General features: G+C 41.8%; 1 long non-coding RNA gene across 1 annotated transcript; it reads left to right on the forward strand.

Moving 5' to 3' along the window:
• The first annotated feature begins 7,678 nt into the window (after window positions 1-7,678).
• LOC137544504 (uncharacterized) lies at window positions 7,679-15,934 on the forward strand. The gene is made up of 4 exons (XR_011025887.1): window positions 7,679-7,716; window positions 8,408-8,448; window positions 8,698-8,733; window positions 15,628-15,934. It is a non-coding gene; the product is annotated as an uncharacterized lncRNA (long non-coding RNA).
• The last annotated feature ends 5,310 nt before the right edge of the window (window positions 15,935-21,244 follow it).

The following is a 21,244-nucleotide window of genomic DNA, read 5'->3' on the forward strand; positions in this document are numbered from 1 at the left end:
TAAATCATGCTGAGTGTGAATATGCGGTATAGGTTTTAACTACCCCCCACATGCACCCCAAGATGGGCCGAACTAGAATTCTGCCAGTCTGAGGGTCTGTAAGGATGGGACAGCCCCTGCTCCATCCTCCCGAGGCTGGACTTGTGCCTGTCATAGCCACTCCCCACAGCGATGGGTGATAAAACTATTGACAGGCTGAAACGCAAGTGTCCTCCACCTTGAAACACCATCTTGATCACATCTGTGCCAGCTTGAGGATATGCTGGCATCCACCTGGTCTGAACTCTGAACTTTGAACTGAAACAAAAGGAACTCTACAAGTTTTTCCCACAACAGGACATCTTTCCACAAATCTAAGTATTTTTTTTTATCCCTTTTAGTTCTTTTATACTGACTCATCATTTGTCTCTATAATTGTTGATTTTAACGATTTTCTGTATATATTAATTATTTATATTGCACGTAAATAAAGACTTTATCAAAGTCGTTTACTGTTCCGCTACACCTGCTATACAGCCATACACAGAAACTGAACTCAGGTCTCTGAGGAGTCGCTACTATTATTGATATCTAGACAGAATGCAGCGTGTTTTAACCGTTTTTTCCGTAACCCACAGGCTCCCTTCTGGTTTGTCTGCTGCCAATTCCCAACGGTTTCTGCGCATTGACTGCGACCACAGTTTGCACGATCTGTGCGCTGGAACCATTTGGAAGGCATTTCGCGTTCCAGCCACCAAAGCTCCTGAGACAGGGGGGCCCCTAGGTGAGGGGGGGGGGCTTCCCCCCTTCCCGCCGCTCTGTGCACAATTTCCCCCTTCCTGCGCTGTGCCCCCCTCCTCAGCTCTGGGAGGCCCCCACTAACTGGGACTTGCCTTTGTGGGAGTATCTGCCGCCAGCCAGATTGCATTTTGTGGGGGTATCTGCCGCCAGCCAGATTGCATTTTGTGGGGTTATCTGCCGCCAACCAGATTGCATTTTGTGGGGGTATCTGCCACCAACCAGATTGCATTTTGTGGGGGTATCTGCCGCCAACCAGATTGCATTTTGTGGGGGTATCTGCCGCCAGCCAGATTGCATTTTGTGGGGGTATCTGCCGCCAGCCAGATTGCATTTTGTGGGGGTATCTGCCGCCAGCCAGATTTCCTTTTGTGGGGGTATCTGCTGTCAGCCAGATTGCATTTTGTGGGGGTATCTGCCGCCAGCCAGATTGCATTTTGTGGGGGTATCTGCCACCAACCAGATTGCAATTTTGTGGGGGTATCTGCCGCCAGCCAGATTGCATTTTGTGGGGGTATCTGCCGCCAGCCAGATTGCATTTTGTGGGGATATCTGCCACCATCCAGATTGCATTTTGTGGGGGTATCTGCTGCCAGCCAGATTGCATTTTGTGGGGGTATCTGCCGCCAACCAGATTGCATTTTATGGTGGTATCTGCCGCCAACCAGATTGCATTTTATGGTGGTATCTGCCGCCAACCAGATTGCATTTTGTGGGGGTATCTGCCGCCAACCAGATTGCATTTTGTGGGGGTATCTGCCACCAACCTGATTGCATTTTGTGGGGGTATCTGCCGCCAACCTGATTGCATTTTGTCGGAAAATCTGCTGCCATATGACTACTTGATGAATTATCATGAGACATGTAACTACTTGATTATTTTATCTAAAATGTATCTGGTCAGACCTAATCTCTGTGAATAACACCGCTACTTATTTTGTTTTTTTTTTTTGTTTGTTTTTTTTTAAGTCTGCCCATGACTCATCATGACCATGCCGATGGTGTGGTGACACCCATTTATTTTTGCTGAAGTGCTCACAATCTATTTCCTACCATAAAGTCATGCAAAATTTCTAGAGTACATGTGTATGTGAGCCCAAAATGGGGGGGAAGGAGAGGGGATCGGGGGACGGGGGAGGGGGGCGGGCCCCAGGCTGAAACTTCCTTGGTGGGCCCTTAGTGTCCCAGTCCGACCCTGTGTACCATCCATCATGTGCAGAGCTAAGTCACCACACCACACTGCTGGAAGGTGAACCTCTGCCCCAGTCTCAAGTCTTTTGCAGACTCCAAGAGGTTTTCTTCCAAGATTGCCCTGTATTTGGCTCCATCCATCTTCCCATCAACTCTGACCAGCTTCCCTGTCCCTGCTGAAGAGAAGCACCCCCAGAGCATGATGCTGCCATCAACATATTTGACAGTGGGGATGCTGTGTTCAGAGTGATGTGCATTGTTAGTTTTCCGCCACACATAACGTTTTGCATTTTGGCCAAAAAGCTCAATTTTGGTCTCATCTGACCAGAGCACCTTCTTCCACATGTTTGCTGTGTCTCCCACATGGCTTGTGGCAAACTGCAAACGGAACTTCTTATGCTTTTCTGTTAACAATGGCTTTCTTTTTGCCACTCTTCCATAAGGCCAACTTTGTGCAGTGCACAACTAATAGTTGTCCTATGGACAGATTCCCCCACCTGAGCTGTAGATCTCTGCAGCTCGTCCAGAGTCGCCATGGGCCTCTTAACTGCATTTCTGACCAGCGCTCTCCTGGTTCAGCCTGTGAGTTTAGGTGGACGGCCTTCGCTTGGTAGGTTTACAGTTGTGCCATACTCCTTCCATTTCTAAATGATCGCTTGAACAGTGGTCCGTAGGATGTTCAAAGCTTTGGAAATCTTTTTGTAGCCTAAGCCTGCTTTAAATTTATCAATACCTTTATCCCTGACCTGTCTGGTGTGTTCTTTGGACTTCATGGTGTTGCTGCTCCCAATATTCTCTTAGACAACCTCTGAGGCCGTCACAGAGCAGCTGTATTTGTACTGACATTAGATTACACACAGGTGCACTCTATGTCAATGTCTATGGGCAACTGACTGCACTCAGACCAAAGGGGGCTGAATGATTACGCACACCCCACTTTCCAGTTATTTATTTGTAAAAAATGTTTGGAATCGTATGATTTTCGTTCCACTTCTCACGCGTACGCCACTTTGTATTGGTCTTTCACGTGGAATTCCAATAAAATGTATTCATGTATGTGGCAGTAATATGACAAAATGTGGAAAACTTCAAGGGGGCCGAATACTTTTTTCCAAAACCAATACTTTTTTCTTTTGTAAAATGTATATGCCATGACAACATTGTTCTGGCCTCTGCTACAGTGGCTGCAAAAAAACTTTAAAAAAATATTCTAAAAATGTTTGTATGCATAAACCTGCACCATCAAGTGCAGTGCCTAGTCAATGCCTCTCTTGTCAGTGACACTCACCAGGGATGCAATGATACATTATTTTTCTTTAACGAAAAAAAAACAAAAAAAAAAAAAACAACTTTCAATTTTTGGAGTTAAAATATGTAGGCCATGATATTGTCTGGCCTCTGTTCCAGTGGCTGCAACAAAACAATTTTTTTTACTGAAATTAAATTTGTATGTAAACCTGTACATATATGTGCAGAGCCAAGTCACCGCCTCTCTTGTCAGTGCCACTCACCAGGGATTTAACAAACATTTATTTCCTTTAAAAAAAAATACAATCTTTTGGGTAAAAATGTATAGGCCATGACATTGTCTGGCCTGTGCTACAGCGTTAGCAAAAATAGTTTTTTTGAGTCAAATTACATTGGTATGTAAACCTGCAAATACATGTGCAGAGCTAAGTCACCACCTCTCTTGTCAGTCAGTATCACTCACTAGGGATGCAACAAACATCGTTTGTCTTTAAAAAAAAAATGTTACATTTTTTTGTGTAAAATGTATAGACCATGACTTTGTCTGGCCTGTTCTACAGTGGCTGCAACAAAAACTAATTTTCTGAAATTTAATTTTTGTGCACACCTGCACATATATGTGCAAAGCTAAGTCACCGCATCTCTTGTCAGTGTCACCAGGGCTGAAACATAAAAAAAAAATACATACAAAAATAATAATTAGGTTGTACACTAACGCTGGTCTGTTTGGCTCCATTGTACTGCAGATCCATTCAATTAAAGTGAATGGAGCTAGCATTGAGCCACATGCCACATGTACATTGCTTTGACAACGCATTGCCGCATGCATTGTCATCTGAATTACATTTAAAGCAGCAAAGTGTAAAACAGTTTTAGAGTATATTATGTTCAGGACCGTGCCAACACAGAGGCCAGCGAGGCTGGAGCCTCAGGGCGCAGGTCATTAGCAGTCTGGGTGGGTGAAACTTGCAGTCTGTGTTGCCTCTGGCTGGCCGCCACCCCGGCTGTATTCATGCTGCCTGCCTGGTGTGCAGCCCAGTCCCCACTGCTATTTACACAGTGCTGGCTGGCTGATGGAGCGGGAGCGGAGTGTATACATTTCCGCTCTCCACTTTCCTGTTGCCATGGTCACCAGGACTCACTCCAACGTGCACCCCGCCGCCAGCCCCTCTCTCTCACAGAGCCAACCAGTGTGCATCTCTCTGTGACGTCGGAAGCCTGTGGGTCCCGCCCCCTATGGCTGTCTAAATGTGCCTCTCAGCGTCGCGCTGTCTCCTGTCCTGTGAATCAGCAGCTAGGGAGGAGTCAGGCAGGAGACAGTGGTGAGTGCCCAGCGCCCGCTCTGCTATTTGCTTCAAAGCTATTAGTGCTGCGGCGTGCATTGTCTCTGTACTGTTCTCTCCAAGAGAGAGTGTACAATAGTTGCCAGGGCCACGATAATGCCGCCCCTCCCGCTCTCCAGCCGCAAGCTGCGGTGTGTCTCATGGGAGCAGGGGCGTGACTATCACCCCTGCCGCAGAAGGGCTCGGAGGCACGCAGGAGCCCGTGAAATTATGACACTGACACATGGTTCAGCAAGCAAGCCTGTGCGGGCAGAATATTGAAGCTTTGAAAGAGGTACGGACCGTGCCATGGGTGTCTCCAACAGAAGGGGTGAAACTCGGGGTAAGGAGGAGAGACAAAGTTTTATCCTTAGACCAGGATAGTGCCTGCCTGCTTGATCTGACTTGTCTTCCTCAGTCCTAGCAGCAGCTCCGTGGTCACTGGTCATCAGAGTGCAGAGGAAATTCCTTCTACCCATCTATCCCTCCCCCCTCCAAGAAGTCGGCTCATCCAAAGTACTGGAGACAGGAGAGAACATGTGGGTCGGCAGCACTAGTGAATTCAGTGAGCAAGATTGAAGGGGGATGTGAGTGAGTGTGTCACTGTGTTTGTGTGTCAAGATGGAGAAGAGTGTGTGTGAGTGATTATCCAGTGCTGCAGGATTGAAGGGGGATGGGTGTGTGCATACCAGTGAAGGTGAGTAAGTGTCTGTATCAGTGAGTGCTGCTTGAAGTGTATGTGTGTGATTCAGTGAGTGCTGAAAGAGTGTCTGTGTATTTATTTGTGGGTATATGTGTATTGTCTATGTAATGTGTGTTGGTTTTGTGTGTATTTGTGTCTATCTGCATAGAGAGAGAGAGAGTGTGTGTGTAGTGCTTGTTCTTACAGGATATCTGAGGTGAAGAATTAACTCTAGCTTTACTTAAGTGGGTCTTTTTCCAGCCCCTAGAAGACATTTGTGTCCCTCGCCGCAGCTTCGGTCTTATCCTGGGTCCCGCTGGCAGCTTCTAAGGATCGCTGAACCCTGATGCCTCTTCTGCACATGCTTGCGCCTGCTCACGAATGCGCTTATGTCACCGGGAGCATTCTACGCCTGTGCAGTAGTATGCTCCGAGTGACTTTGGTGTGTGCACGCATGCGCAGAGGACGCCAATTGATTAGGGATAGGCAATCCTTAGAGGCAGCCAGTGGGACCCAGGACCGGAGCTGCGGTGAGGACACAAATGACTTCTATGGGCTGGAAGAAGCCCCACATAAGTAAAGTTAGATTGAATTCTTAACTTTGGATATCCTTTTAGTGTGGGCATATGCACTTCATGGTATTGTGTGGGTAGGAGTGTGGAGACAAAACAAATAGGGCACCGCACACGCCCTGGTAAAAAAGGGTATCGACATTAATTTTAATAATTAGTGGTATAATAAAATAGTGGACACCAGAGGTCACCTTTATTACTGGTAATAGCCAGAAATTGCGGTTAAAGTTAATGATAGTGATAGCGTGGATTTCTGCCCAGTAAATGGCTCAATTTACTGGGCCAGTAATGGCTGAATTTCATGGGGCCCCAAGGTTTCTAGTTACGGCCCCTTCTCTTGATGCTGGCTGATGTCTGACTGACATGCATGCTTGTGTCCGCCTTCCTTCTTATTAACGCCCCTCGCAGCATCTTCTTGCTGGCTGGCTGCATAGTTGGGACTGGCACCTGTGGCCATATTTTCAAAAGTTTACAGTAAGTAGTATTACTATAGACAATCAGTATTTAGATCCTGACCCCATTTTGACTTCCTGGCTAGTTGTTTGTTTGAGAAAGATCTGCCTCTGCCTGCAAGCAAGCAGCATAGTGTCTGTCCTGTGTGTATATAGGTGCAGAATGAGTATGTGATGGATATAGTACAGTATATCATTCATTCGGCACCTATAAACACATATGTGGCAGATTATGCTGCCTGCCTTAATGAAAATTTTAAGTTTGATTAAAAAAACTTAAACTCAACTTAAAATCCGTTTTCCGGTGGAAAAATACTGTTTATGCATAATTTATTTTTACATTTAAATGGTGTGTGTGTGGGGGGCGCACTTGGGCAGCTCAGCCTCCGTTGGCGATGGACCTTGTCCCGACCCTGATTATGTTACATTGTTAATGTTTGAATCAAAAATCCTGAATTTCACTTCAGACACTCATTGACAACATGATTCTTATGACAGGAAAAGAGTAGGAATTTTGATACTGTCTTACCTGCCAAACCTACATGTTCAATGTGAACTCTAAGGGCCCATTCACACTTGGAAAATGCAAAACGCTACTGCTTTTGCTAGCATTTTGCTCAGGTGATTTTTGTTGATTAATGCGAAAAAAATCACCATTCACACTTGGCGATTTTTTATAGCACTAACGCGTTTGCCGGAAAATCGCCTGAAAATGGTGCAGGCTACACGTTTGCGTTTGACGATTTGCGTTAATCACCGGCAATTAATGCAAATCGTCCAAGTGAGAACAGGCCCATAGGCTATTATTGCACTAGCACTTTAAAAGGCGCTAGCGCATGTACGTTTTGCCGTAATCGCAGGCAAAACGCTCTAGTATGTATGGGCCCTTACTCATGATTTATGTTTGGTTTAAAAATAGTTTAAACCAAATTAAATTAGTCAAAAACATTTTGAAAGTGATTTGAATAAGTGTTTATACTAGAATAAACGTGTGAATAAACTGGCAGGTGACAATTAGACAAGTAGTTAAAAGAGCAATATCAAAGTCCATAATCGCTTATTTATAACATGTAAATTGATAAATAATATGCGACACACAGATGCTTTTCATGCTATATGTAACAAGCTACAACCTCTGCATGGACATCTTAATAATGTTAAACATTTGCACCACAACTTAGACCTAAGTAAGAAATCTTCAGTATATTTCACACACTGACAAAATCTGTTGCGGTACAAGAAAGAGCAAACCCTAACAAGTAGAAGAAAGACAGCTTATTTTACCTATATGAAATTCTGTTCTCTTTCATATTTTAACTTTGTGAGATACCAAAGAATAGAATGAATACATTAATGTAAAAATTTAAATCTTTATGTTCTTGTATTTCAATTGCTAAAGATATTTGTTAAACTGCTTTACTCTGTGTCATTTAGGTGTGGTTTTAAGGAGTGAGTCATGAATTTGCCCTCAGGTAAGCAGCATTTGAGATCCTCCTTTGTTTAAAACACACATTTTGATAGGCCATATTGTGCTGTCTGACACTGTTACTTAAAATTGTGTGTCATACAAAAAGCTATAAGCTTAAAGTGGGTTGCTCACAGCTCTCATTCTGTGGAGTGCACACCTGAAATTCATTTGTATTTCTCCATGATCTGCTATCACTATCTTTCCTTTTTTTTTTCTTCTGACTGAAATTTCTAACCTGACAAATGGTCATTTTGCATTACTTACATTTATACAACATAATAACTTAATTCTTATTTACATATTTTAATAGAGCAGTTATATGCTGCATGAAAACCTTTTGTTTTAAAGCTTTTAATTCAAGGGTTGTCTTGAACTTTAGTTTGGGACTTATTTAGTTATAACTATCACCTTTAATCATTTGTTTCTTTCTAACCAATACAAATCTCCTCATAAACTTAATCATATGACATAGAGTTAAAATTTGTAAGCATGCAGTACAAAAATGTGACAATTTTGTACCATTTGTTGTGACTTACCTTATTTTTTCACCCCTCTCTTTATATTCAATTCGTTGTTTTTTTATTTGTTACTTTTCATCACATATTTATTTTACACTTACTGTATTTTATTTTCTCCACTTTCATTGATCCACTGGTCCGTCCCTTTCCTAATCTATATACTTCATCTGGTTGAAGGAGAACAGAGTCTTTGGTTACAGAAGCTTGCTAAAAGAAAGGTGAGTGTTTTTCTTTTTGTTTTCTCCCAGTTGGTACAGATAAGAAAGGTTATTTTTTAAATTATTTTTAACCTTTTACACTTGAAAGTTACATTTATGGGGTTAGCATATTCAGTTAGTATATTAGAATGAAAAAACAACAACAACAAAACAAACATGAAATCACAGTGTTTTCCTAAAAAAAATAAATGTCTTTTTGCTATGTTTTGTGGAGTAACTATAATTGTGTTTTTGCCATGTGTACCACAGACATGCAAATTTCCAGCGGTTCCTTATTATAATCTGGTACGTATTACTTGACACAACCACATACTGACCTCTGTTTTTCGCATTTATTCTTTATAACACACATACATAACATCATTTTAAAGGAAAATAAGATTGCCATGACTGCAGGTTATGCAAAGGCACAAATGCCTTAATTTCTCTGCCAGACATTTAGAAACATATATTTTGTTTAAAAAAAACCCTAAAGGTTAGAATATGTGATTTTTGTCTAAAACATTCACCTAACAATAACTCAAAGCATTATGATATTGGTTTAGACTCATGATATGCACTTGGGATCCTTTATAAGTTAAATTCAAAAGTGGTGTACAGCTGACCGTTTTCTAGCCCCTTCAGTTTGCAATAATAGCCACAGACAAAATATGTTTAACAGAGAGATGTCCATTAATTTTTGGTGTGTGTGTGTGTGTGTGTGTGTGTGTGTGTGTGTGTGTGTGTGTGTGTGTGTGTGTGTGTGTGTGTGTGTGTGTGTGTGTGTGTGTGTGTGTGTTAGCCATGTAGCAACCAGCTGCAAGTTAAAAGTAACCTGTTTCTCTACAATAAAATATTGTATTGTATTGTGGGATTGTGGGAATTGCTGCTTTGTTCACAACTTCAAAGGTGTTCTACAAAGCTCATTTGGAGTACTGGAATACTGTGTCGCTTCTGGCTATTATTCCTTTTCCTCCTTCACAGACAACTTTAGCCCAGACCACAGTGTAATGAAGTAATGGAAACTGTTTACAGTATGAAAACTTGTTAAGGCATGTCTTGAAGAAAGAAATTTTCACATATGCATAGACTGCATGGTGGAATTTAAGGCTCCAGGTGCATTCTATGCCATATATGGTGATTGTAAAGTATTCAGTCATGACATGCCCTGACAGAAAAAGGGCAAGGCAGTGAACATGACAAGAACAAGGTTTGAGTCACACAAGCTTAGTAAAAGATTATTGTAATTACAAGTTTTTAATTAAAGAGGAACTGTACTGAATATAGCATACAAATAAAATTGTTAAGTTTTTTACAATATTACTTTATAACTAATTTAGTCATTGTTTGCTCATTGTAAACTCTTTCCTCATCCTGATTTACATTATGAAATGTCTCACAGGTGGGGACATCATTAGTGAATCTCTGCAAAATGTTTTCTTACTGAGAGTTCCAAAGCCATTGAAAATAGCACCTGCTTTCCCAGAATACTCGGGGAGAGTCCCAGATAGCTAAAGAGCCTAGTCTGAACATCAATGTCAGGGCAGCAATATGCAGCAATATTTAGCTATAGGAAATGTCTCTGATGCTGAAACCAGGTTAATTAATCTCAAAGTCGGTACCCTGAATAATTTACTGTATTCTGTTATATATCACCATGGTGCCTCTTTAATGCAGTCTTTCACACATTTAATATTATTTAACATTCATTTCTTCTCATGATTTAAAGGGACCCTGATGTGGGTCCCTGTGCATTTAAGCATACCCACATCTATTTGGTAATGAGGATACACTCACTGTCCTCTTATGTAAACTCTCCTCCTCCCTGTCTGGCCTCTATAAATTTCATTGGATCAGAGATCCCAAAAGAAAGTCACGCTGTAAACCGGAACAGAAAGACATTGGCTATCATTCATGAACAGGCTGTCGGTAAAGAGAATCAGTGCGGGAAAACACCGCTGGCGGATTTTTAGACTTCTGGGTGGGCATTCATAAAGATGTATCCATGTGCGGAAGCAGTGCGGAGATTCCCCGAGCTAAGCTGGCGGTAGACAGGCGGTAGGCTTGCGGAGACCCGGAAGCTGCCGAGTTGATACATTTCTCCGTGTTCCGCTCTGCTGCAGCTGCCTGGGAGGTCTGTGTGTCTCCATTCATTTACATTGATATCGCCACATCAGAGGGAGCGGAACTTCCCGACCTCACACCGCTTGCGGTGATCTTTATGAATGAACATTTTGCTACATTTGTACCGATAATCACCGCACAAGGCGGTGATTTATCACTCTGCTCGGTAGTGTCATTTTTCCATGCGGAAAGAGGCTTTATGAATGCTGACTTTGCCGAGTGGTCGGTAAAGTCAGCTGTTTTAAGCATTTCCGCATGCGGAAATGCTTTATGAATGATAGTCTTTGGGTCCTCTCTGCACATGCGCAGGCTTAAAGGCTTCTTTCTCCTCTCCCCGAGTGCTCAGCAACATGATGCGCAGCAGAAAGAGGGGGAAGAAGCCTATAAGCCTGTGCATGCGCAGAGAGGACCCACAGTCTTCCTGTTCCGGGACACAGCGCAACTTTTTTTCGGAGTCACCAATCCAATATAATTTATAACGGCCAGACAAAGGAGAGCTTAAATAAGGGGACAGTGAGTGTATCCTCATTAGCAAATAGACGTGGGTATGCTTAAATGCATACCCACAGCCTCTGCTCAGGGTCCCTTTAATATCAAATTTTACATGATTGAAATGATTTTTACTACCTTCAGTGCAATCTACTCTGTCTAATAGCAAAAAATACTTCCTTTTGAAAACATTTACTTTGTTGAATCCTATGGGTCCTCTGAGTCCTATGGGAGAAAAGCACAATTTTTTTTTGTATTACATTAAATTATATTATTAAGTGAATTTAGGGTTTGCCCAAATAAAGCATCTCTCTTCTATGCCTTAATCAATTCATTAGCAAATATATTTCTTTCTTTTAACATATTTTTTAAGTTTTCCAAAACTGTTTGATCTAACAACTTTGAAGCAGTTCACAACAAGTATAGTGAAACTAATCAGCAATGACTGTAATAGTAAATTAAAATCTAAACAAATATTGAATAACTATATACTTAAACTACTACTACTGATGTTGATAATAATAATAATAATAATACGTTTACCTCCTCTGATAACATTAACGACAAGAGCAAATCACTGTAGATGAGAGATTCATTAATTATAAATAATTACCACTTGGGCCTTAACATTTATTGTGTAATGTCATTATATAGTGCCAACATCTTCTGCAGCGCTGTACAGAGTATATTGTCTTGTCACTTAACTGTCCCTCAAAGGAGCTCACAATCTAATCCCTACCATAGTCTTATATCTATGTATGTATTGTGTAGTGTATGTATGGTAGTCTAGGGCCAAATTAGGGGGAAGCCAATTAACTTATCTGTATGTTTTTGGGATATGGGAGGAAACCAGAGTGCCCGGAGGAAACCCACGCAGACACAGGGAGAACATATAAACTGCTTGCAGATGTTGAACCAGTGACCCAGCGCTGCAAGGCGAGAGCGCTAACCACTGTGCTGCCATGCACTGTTGAGGCACGTACACACGCCTGATTTCTTCAAATGACAGGGCAGCCTTTCTGACGACAGTTTCCCCATGTGTACAGTCTGTCGGCAGGCTGATAAGGCTGGTTTTGACCGATCCGCCAAACGGATCAGTCAAAACCAGCCTTATCAGCCTGCCAACAGACTGTACACACGGGGAAACTGTCGTCAGAACTGCCGCCCCGCGGGCAAGTCTGACTGCCCATTGTTTGAAGAGATCAGGCGTGTGTACACACCTTTAAGGAGCAGAAACTTTTAAATGACTGTATACATGTTGGATTGGTGTGGCTCTATAAACTTTATAATTTATAGGCTCACTGTACACCAGTGGTTTTGGATGTGAGCCTGAACTTTAAGGGCATGAAGGAATAATTTGCATATTTAGCAGCAATGCATCTTGTGTGATTTTACTTGGTCACTTAAAATTGAATTATTGCAAATACCTTCTTTTTTATGAAGTAAAGTGTATATTTAAAATATCTGTGACATATTGGAACTAATATACTAGGACATCATTAAAGATTACTGAATATAATAAGTAATACTGTAAATGTGCCTTGAATTAATTAAAATCTGAATGTCACTATTTGAGAAAGGTTTACAAACCTCAAGAAGATGTTTACGTAAGGAGAGGGAAGGCTCTGGGTCCTATAGAGCCTTGATGTTCTTCTCCTGGTCCCCGTGTTCCACCACTGGCTCCCCCATTAGTAGTCTCCGTCCGATGGGTTGGAGTTTGCTCTATGCCACTGCGGGAGGCTTTGGAAGTCAGAGACTGAGTGCACCCGAAGACAGGCTGCTCTGTACTCTTTTCATGCATGCGCAGTATGGAGCGGCCTTTCTTTAGGATCCCAAAGACTTCCACAGCCTCCCATTGTGGAAGATTTGAACAGGGGAGCCAGCACTGAAATGCAGGGACCTTGAGAGAAATTTTTATTTTTTTTTGCTTTAAATTCTCTTTAACAGTAGGAATACACTTCTAGTGGAGAATAAAGGCAAATATCTTGTCTTCTGTCTTCTATACCTTGTCTCCACTGAAAAGGTAAGATAACGTTCCTTACTTCCTATGGTACATCTTCTCTGTTATGTGCCCCAGTTTAAAGAGAACCTGTAATGAGAAAAACCTCCCCTGGGGGGTACTCACCTCGGGTGGGGGAAGCCTCCGGATCCTATGGGGATGTAAATATTTACCTCTCGGGCTCCAGCACAGGCGCAGTATCGGCTCTCCACCTCGAAGATAGGTGGAAATAGCCGATCGCTGTTGGGCCACTCTACTGCTCAGGCGCAAGTCTCCTGCACCTGCGCAGTAGAGCGGACCCGACGGATATCGGCTATTTTCGCCTATCTCCGTGCGGAGAGCTACAACAGCGCCCCTGCTGGAGCCAGGAGAGATAAATGAATCAGCGCTTGTCAAGGGAGGATTCCGAGACACTCTGGGGAGCCAGCGCTGGACTGCCTGCAGCTACAGTGGAGGGGGAAGCCTCACTGGGACCCTGAGGCTTCTCCCTACCGAGGTGAGTACCTCCCAGGGGACATTTTTTTTGTTACAGGGTCTCTTTAAAGAGTAACTATCAGGCTGCAAAAGCTAATTTAAACCTCTATTCTCCTGTGTTAAACAGTTTAGAAGGAAGCCAAAAAGGCAATACTGAAGTTAAAAATCTCTCTTACTTTGATGTTTGCAAGCCTCTTTATTCCCAAGCTCCTAAGGAGGCTGGTAGGCCACATAACGGATACTGCAAAGCATGCTGGGGCTGCTTCTTCTCCCTACTGCACTCCCTTGGTCCTCCCCTTCATTTCCCTATCCCGCCCTAAGGCTGCTTTCACAGTGAGAAGTTAAAGGCTCATGTTACAGCAGCTTGTATCTTGCAGCCCAGCTCACAGCACTGAAAAATCAATGTGCTGTTCACAGGGCACATGTTCCGTTAGAGTATACTGCATGAATCCGCTATTGTTCCTAGCCACTGGGCTAATTAATATTCACTGCACAGTAGTGTTGTCCGGATCATGAACCATTAGGATCTTTGATCTGGATTTTTTTTGTGAGTCGAATCCTCAGGAAGCAGGGTAAGGGAGGATATTACATCACAATTGGCTTCATACAAGACAGACAAACATGGAACCTGTCATGAGCTGTCAGGAGCATCAATCTCTGCAAATACTACATAAAAATTCTGTGAAATCCAAACGTGGACAGTGAAATGCATATGTAATGTAAGTACAGCCAATATTTAGCTACTGATATATGTGTTTTTTTTCTCTGAGACCCTGTACCTAACAGCTCCTCTTTAACCTTTGTTAGGAGGAGTTAGATATCCCTTCCTGTCCAAATCCACATATATTATGAAAAATGCAGAGTATAATACTCCTTGAAAAAAGAGCAACCATCCATTACCCCCTACTGGATGGTTGCTCTTTTTTCAAGGGCAGTAGTGAAGATTTAGCTCCAAAACCATACCAGTAGTTGTCAAATGACAACTTAATTTTGTGAGCAAAATCTAATGTCAAAACATTTTCTGGACATTAAGTGTTAATACATTATACATGGCTGCCTCAAATATTTTGTTCCCCCCCCCCCCACCAGAAGCAGTTATGATATCTGATGAGTGGGGTGATCTCCATTTTTTTCTTCAGTAAAATGTACATGTTGCCTGAAAGTAATGTTTAATGCAAATGTATTGGATTTTCAAAAAAAAGTAGAACCTTCATGAAAATTAGCAAGGGGCAATGAAAAGAAAGATTTATACTATATCAATACAGGTATGACTAACACATATACTAACAAAAATAAATAATATCTACTGAGCAAAACAAGTCTAGTTCGCAAAATGTGTGTTCTTTCTTATTTACTTATCACAAATTTAGAAAGTGTTACGATCTTCACCACTTGAGGACCGTGGGCTTACACCCCCCTAGTGACCAGGCTATTTTTTTAGTAATTAGGCCACTGCAGCTTTAAGGCCTCGCTGCAGGGCCGTACAACTCAGCACACAAGTGACCCCGCCCCCCTTTTCTGCCCACCAACAGAGCTTTCTCCCAGGATATTTATTTTTTATATAAATATTTATTGTATTTTTTAACCTATTTTACTATAATTTTGCTAACCCTCCCTCCCACCGCCAGCCTAAGACAGCGGATCGCTTGTCCCCAGTACAATGCTGCTGTAGATCGCAGCGCTGTACAGTGTTATTAGACAGCGGTTTCGCTGTCTAACAGTCTCCTAGTGGCGATTGCCACTGGGAGACTGATAACGGAGCAGAGCTCCGTCAATGTGGAGATGCATGCGCATCGGCGTACGCGATCTCCTGCAAAACCCCGCCCCAGGACTTGACGCCAATTGGCATTAGGTGGTCCTGGGGCTGCTGCCAATGTCATTGGGGGGTTAAAGGATATCCAAGGTGAAAATAAACTGATGAGAAAAACAATTGTATTTTTATTCCTTCTCCTAAAAATGACTTTTTTTTTAGCTATCCCATGGTTTTAGTTTATATTTAAATCTATTTTTTAAGTTTTACTGTTTCATTGTCTCTTCTCAATGACACCTTTATTGAAGTATGCCAGATAAAATCTATGAATTATTGACCCTTTTTATCTCTTTTCTGCTTTCAGAAGCCATTTACTGACAGTAAAGTGTTTTATGGCTGTAATTACTTATCAGTGAGGGCTATGCTATAATCTGACCCAGTCCGACCCGACCCGGACAGAAACTGTCACTTGCATACCGGATGGCAGAAACCTCTTTCAGGCAGAGAAAGAAAAAAAGGAACACAGCCTAGTTATTTGTGTGCTTGGCACTGTACATACACATGTCAATCTCATCATGTCACGTCACCTCGGTTGTCCTTTAAGGCTCATATGCAATGTATTTTTCTCCTGGGTTTTTTTTCTCAGGAGATGCTTTCATATTTTGTAAATAAATTACATTTTAAGCCCCCAGCAATGAAGAAAATACTCAAAATAAGTTTGATACTGCTTTCCTACATACTTTAAATATTTTATTTTAATTGTCCAGTGCTGTGAAATTATTTTACAAACATACTGAAAAATATTATCCTGGGTTAATTGAATAAGGGACCCAGACAGCTCATATATTCTTGTGAAAGCAGAACTAATATTATTAAATGGGTATTATTACCAATGCAATCTGTTTAACAATGTAAAAAACTAATATTTTGTTGCAGATTAAAATCTCTTTGTCAGGCACCAACTTCAAATCAATGGTTTACAGATGGATCCACATGCTCTGCTGTCCTTCATTCCACCGGAGTCTGTATCATACACAACCAGATTTCAGTGGGGTGAAGCACAATAGGCATGCTGTAGTGTCAACAGAACCAGCAGCGGAACCATGCTATAGTGTCAGCAGAACCAACAGTAAAACCAACTGAAGAATTTTTCTTTTTTGAAGTCTGATAAAACAAAAAAAAAATCCATTAAACATATGAAACTTAATTATACTTACAGCTAAAATACAGAAATAAGTGTATTTAATTTAAGACTAAGTAACTTAATTAAACTTAACTCATTTAACCATCAATAAACTTATTTAGCTATTTCAATTTCTCAGGTGTATACTTTGTTGTCTATGCTTTTATTTTGTAAATACATGTGTTTTTTGTGCATTTACCACTTGTTATATCATATCATGTGGGTAGTCATTGCTAACTTTCTTCTACAAATGGTAGCTACCCAGCTGTATTATTGATGTTCTAAGTATCATGCTTTCTTTCTTTACAAAAGTTTTTCTTCACAAATGTACATTCTAGGTGCATTATTTAGGTAGTGTGGACCTGAAAGTAGCCATTGCTTACATTCTTTTCACTTTTTTTTGTGATACTTATGCATGTGTAAGGGTGAATTCACACTATGGGTCATATGAAATTTGAGATAAGAAGCCTGCTGTGTTTAATGAGCTGATGTATGTGATTCTTGTGGTAGGCAATTACCCAGGAGCACCTAAGTGAGAAGGAAAGACCGGGAGCCCAATGGTGCTGTACAGTTAGGTAATCAGATCAAATGTAAATTGTGTGGTTAATACTCACAAAGGTAGGTCGCCGAAGCCCTGGCTGCAACCACCGTTTAAGCCTGCAGGAAGTTAACCCCCCTCAGCTTTTTGGTCCAACCGAATTCTGGATGGTCGCTCTCCTGAGGATCTTTGAAGTTAGGGAACTATAAAGGTAATACAGAGATCTCACTGAGTAGGTATTAGGTTGGAGGTGCTTGATGTATCAGAAATAAGAATAATAATTACAATCAGTGATAAAAGGGAGGTAATAGCATATCTCTCTAGAAAGTAGGACACCAGGTCAACTGGAAAAAAAGATTGATAGAACTCGACTTCCTTAGCTGCACCCTCAAATTCTCAAGTTGCCCATGTGTGTGATCTTTCTGCGCAGGAGAACAATAATGAAGCACACCCTAAGTACAACTTTAATGCTCTGATTTATGTCTTTGAAACAAGGTATATATAGACAGTCAGTAAATGCAGGATTTTACAGACCAATCAGCTGGTCGATAGCCAAACATTTCAGTGTGTTTGGCTATCGACCAAGCAGCTGCTTGCACAGAATGGCATACATGTTTGGCTTCATGACCCTAGTTTGTCATTATATTTACATACACAATAACAATGCTCTCTACTTAAACACAATGGTGTACATTGTTGTACGTTTGGCTACCTGACCTTAGTTTGTGATTATACTTGCATGCACATTAGCAAAGACTCATATAAACAGCGCATTCTAGCTTACATAAGTGGTCACAAGCTCAATAGATATCTCCTTTAACAAATAGCAAACATTTAAAGGGACTCCGAGCAGTGCAGAAACTATGGAAAGATGCATATCATTTTAAAGCTCTCTTTCTCCTCTTTCCAATGATATATAAACCACCACCCTACGTCTCTTAGTTTTCGATATTTTCGCGATTGAAATTGCCGCGGCCGCGATTTCGATCGCGAAAATAGAGAAAACTAAAAGGCGTAGGGCGACGATTTAGGTGTCGTCAGAAAGAGGAGAAAGAGAGCTTTAAAATGATATCCATCAAGCCATAGTTATATTGTATTACACAGGACGACACTTTCCCCAGTGTCAGCAGCTCCATTATGCTGAATGGAGCTGCTGACTTTTACAAAAAGTCGCCCTGTGTAATACAATATAACTATGGCTTGATGGATATCATTTTAAAGCTCTCTTTCTCCTCTTTCTGACGACACCTAAATCGTCGCCCTACGCCTTTTAGTTTTCTCTATTTTCGCGATCGAAATCGCGGCCGCGGCAATTTCAATCGCGAAAATAGCGAAAACTAAAAGGCGTAGGGTGGCGGTTTATATATCATTGGAAAGAGGAGAAAGAGAGCTTTAAAATGATGTGCATCTTTCCATAGTTTCTGCACTGCTCGGAGTCCCTTTAACAGACTTGATCAACAATACTGAATTACACTGAGGGATTTTCAACAATGCACACTTGTTCTGTGAAGCACCAGAAATTCCTATTGTCTCAGAAAGTAAACCATTTGTTCTTTGATTATATAATGCTGGGCATACACCGGTCAAAACAGCCTTATCAGTCCGCCGACAGACTGTACACACGCCGGACTGTCTGCTGAAAACACGCCCAGCAGGAGGTGACGCCAGACCCATCGTTGCCTACAGTCCGGCGTGTGTACGGACCTTTATAAATCGAGCCACTGATGGCTCGATTGATAATTTCCGACAGGTCCGATGACCCGCCGGATTGATTCTCCGCTCGATTGCGTGGGCAGACAATAGCGGGGAATCGAGTGGAAGATAAGGAAGCACCCGCGGGGACGAGCGGGAATCGATCCGGACGGCGGCGGAGACGTGCAGGGATGCGCAGGCACGCGGCGGGAGTCGATCTGGCGGCTAATCAAGCCGCCGGATCGACTCGTGTATTCCCAGCATAACAGGTTGTTTACAACAATGCATGAAAGGAATGTTCTCATCTCTGTTTCTGTCTGCAATTTACTTGCCTTCCATATTCCATAAGAAATATGCTTCTGATTGGTTGGAGAAATCATGTAATTTTGGGACATCTGCTGTAGTGTATGTCCTTAAATATCAGCGTAATATTAATAGCACATTAATAAAACCTTTCAAAGATTTTATTCAATACACAACTATAGACAACACGTTTCACGGGTACTTGCCCACTTCCTTAGGTCAATGCAAATATGTGCCTAAAATTTACAAATGTATTCTTTAGAGCTCACATATGAGCACAACAATTATATCATCATACAATCTTTTTTCATATTGCAATTTAATTGATAAGGTTCCAAAAGACATATCATCCTCTCTTTGCCATAACTGTAATACAATAAATCTTCATAATATAAAAAAACAAAAAAAAACCCCTTCATCTTAAAGTTATATGAATAAAAAGATTTATGATTTAGGTCAAACCTCTTCATACCATAAGAGTGCTTTTCTAATAAAACCTCTGTACCATGAAAGGTATATATGATACCTTTATAAAGCGCTTTCTGTGGGCTAAAGTGTGCAAAGTGCTTTTTGGGGGTACAAATATAACCTACTAAAATCTTAATGTGCATAAATATAGGTATTTTTCATATACATATATATATATATATATATATATATATATATATATATACATATATATATATATATATATATATATATATATATATATATATATACATACATACATACACACATTATATATATATATATATATATATATATATATATATATATATATATATATATATATATATATATATATATATATATATATATATATACTAGCTTGACGCCCGGAGTTGCCCGGGTATGTATTTGGCTGGTGTTGGCTCTGCCTACTATTTCTAAGGCCCCGTTCACACTTGCGGTTGTCAGCCAAATGGACCGGATGGCCTGACCGGATCCGGACCGGATCCGGATCGGAACCGTACGGTTCTGATCCGGATCCGGTCAGGTTGCATCAGGTGTTCATCCGGATGCGATCCGGATCCGTTTGGCAAAAGTATCGTAAAAAAAAAAAAAAATGTTGGGGTCTGGGAGGTCAGCAGAAGGGGGACCTGTGGAATCAGGCCCTCTGCTGTTTAGCACTCACCTCCACCTCCAACATGCTGCCAACATCTCCAGCTCGTGCTGCTCCACTCCAAAATGCTTGCCCATGTGTCCCCGATCCAATATCGCCGCAACAATCCTCATAGGAAGTGGGGTAGAACATCCGGATTTTTTGCCAGTGTGTTGTGCGCTCTCCGGCTCTCATTGGTTTCCATTGGCCGGATGGTGCAGTCCGGCTCCGCCCCGGATACGGCTGCCGGAGGAGCCGGACCCAAAAATAGCGCATGTTGGAACGGACACCGGAGTCCGGATCCGGTCCGGCTCCGGTCCGGACGAAACGGACGCATGTGAACCGTGGCATAGACTTACATTGCTATGCCGTGCGTCCGTTTCGTCCGGCCAGCATGCGGTGCGGCTCCGGCACGGCTATTCCGGATAGCCACCGCTAATGTGAACCGGGCCTAACCCTAACACACAATTACTCAATAACCAAGTTTGTGAGCTTTGCGGTCTTTGGCATCAATAATTTGCATTGAGATTAAACAAATCTGATTGGCTGTTTGTGGCTCCACCCCTTTGTCTGAATTTGAACCCTAGCCACCCAATGACCAACTGTACCAGGTTTAAGGCTTGTGCCATAACAGTGCAAGAATGGTAGCAATTACATAGTCCCCTTGAAAATCAATAGGTGAATTTTGATTGGCTTTTGTAGGCTCCACCCACTTCTCTGAATATTAATCCCAGTCACCCAGTGACCAATTGTGCAAAGTTTGAGAACCCTACCCTTAAAAGTGTAAAAATTGCTGCAGTTTACATTTTCTCAGTGAAATTTGCATTTGTCTCCGCCTACTGATGACCCGGCATTGCCCGATTATGTATTTTGCAGGTGCTGGCTGCGCCCACTTTTCCTAACAAAGTTTGTGAGCTTTGCGGTCTTTGGCATTAATAACCTGCATTAAAATGAAACAAATCATATTGGCTGTGTGTGGCTCCACCCTGTTTTATAAATGTAAACCCCAGTCACGCAATGATCAACTGTACCAGGTTTGAGGCTTGTGCCATTAACAGTGCAAGAATGGCAGCAATGAAATATTCCCCTGAAAAATCAATAGGTAATTTTTGATTGCCTTTTGTAGGCTCCACCCACTTTTCTGAATATTAACCCCAGTTACC

Source organism: Hyperolius riggenbachi, chromosome 2 (assembly GCF_040937935.1).
Source record: "Hyperolius riggenbachi isolate aHypRig1 chromosome 2, aHypRig1.pri, whole genome shotgun sequence".
Taxonomy (NCBI): Eukaryota; Metazoa; Chordata; class Amphibia; order Anura; family Hyperoliidae; genus Hyperolius; species Hyperolius riggenbachi.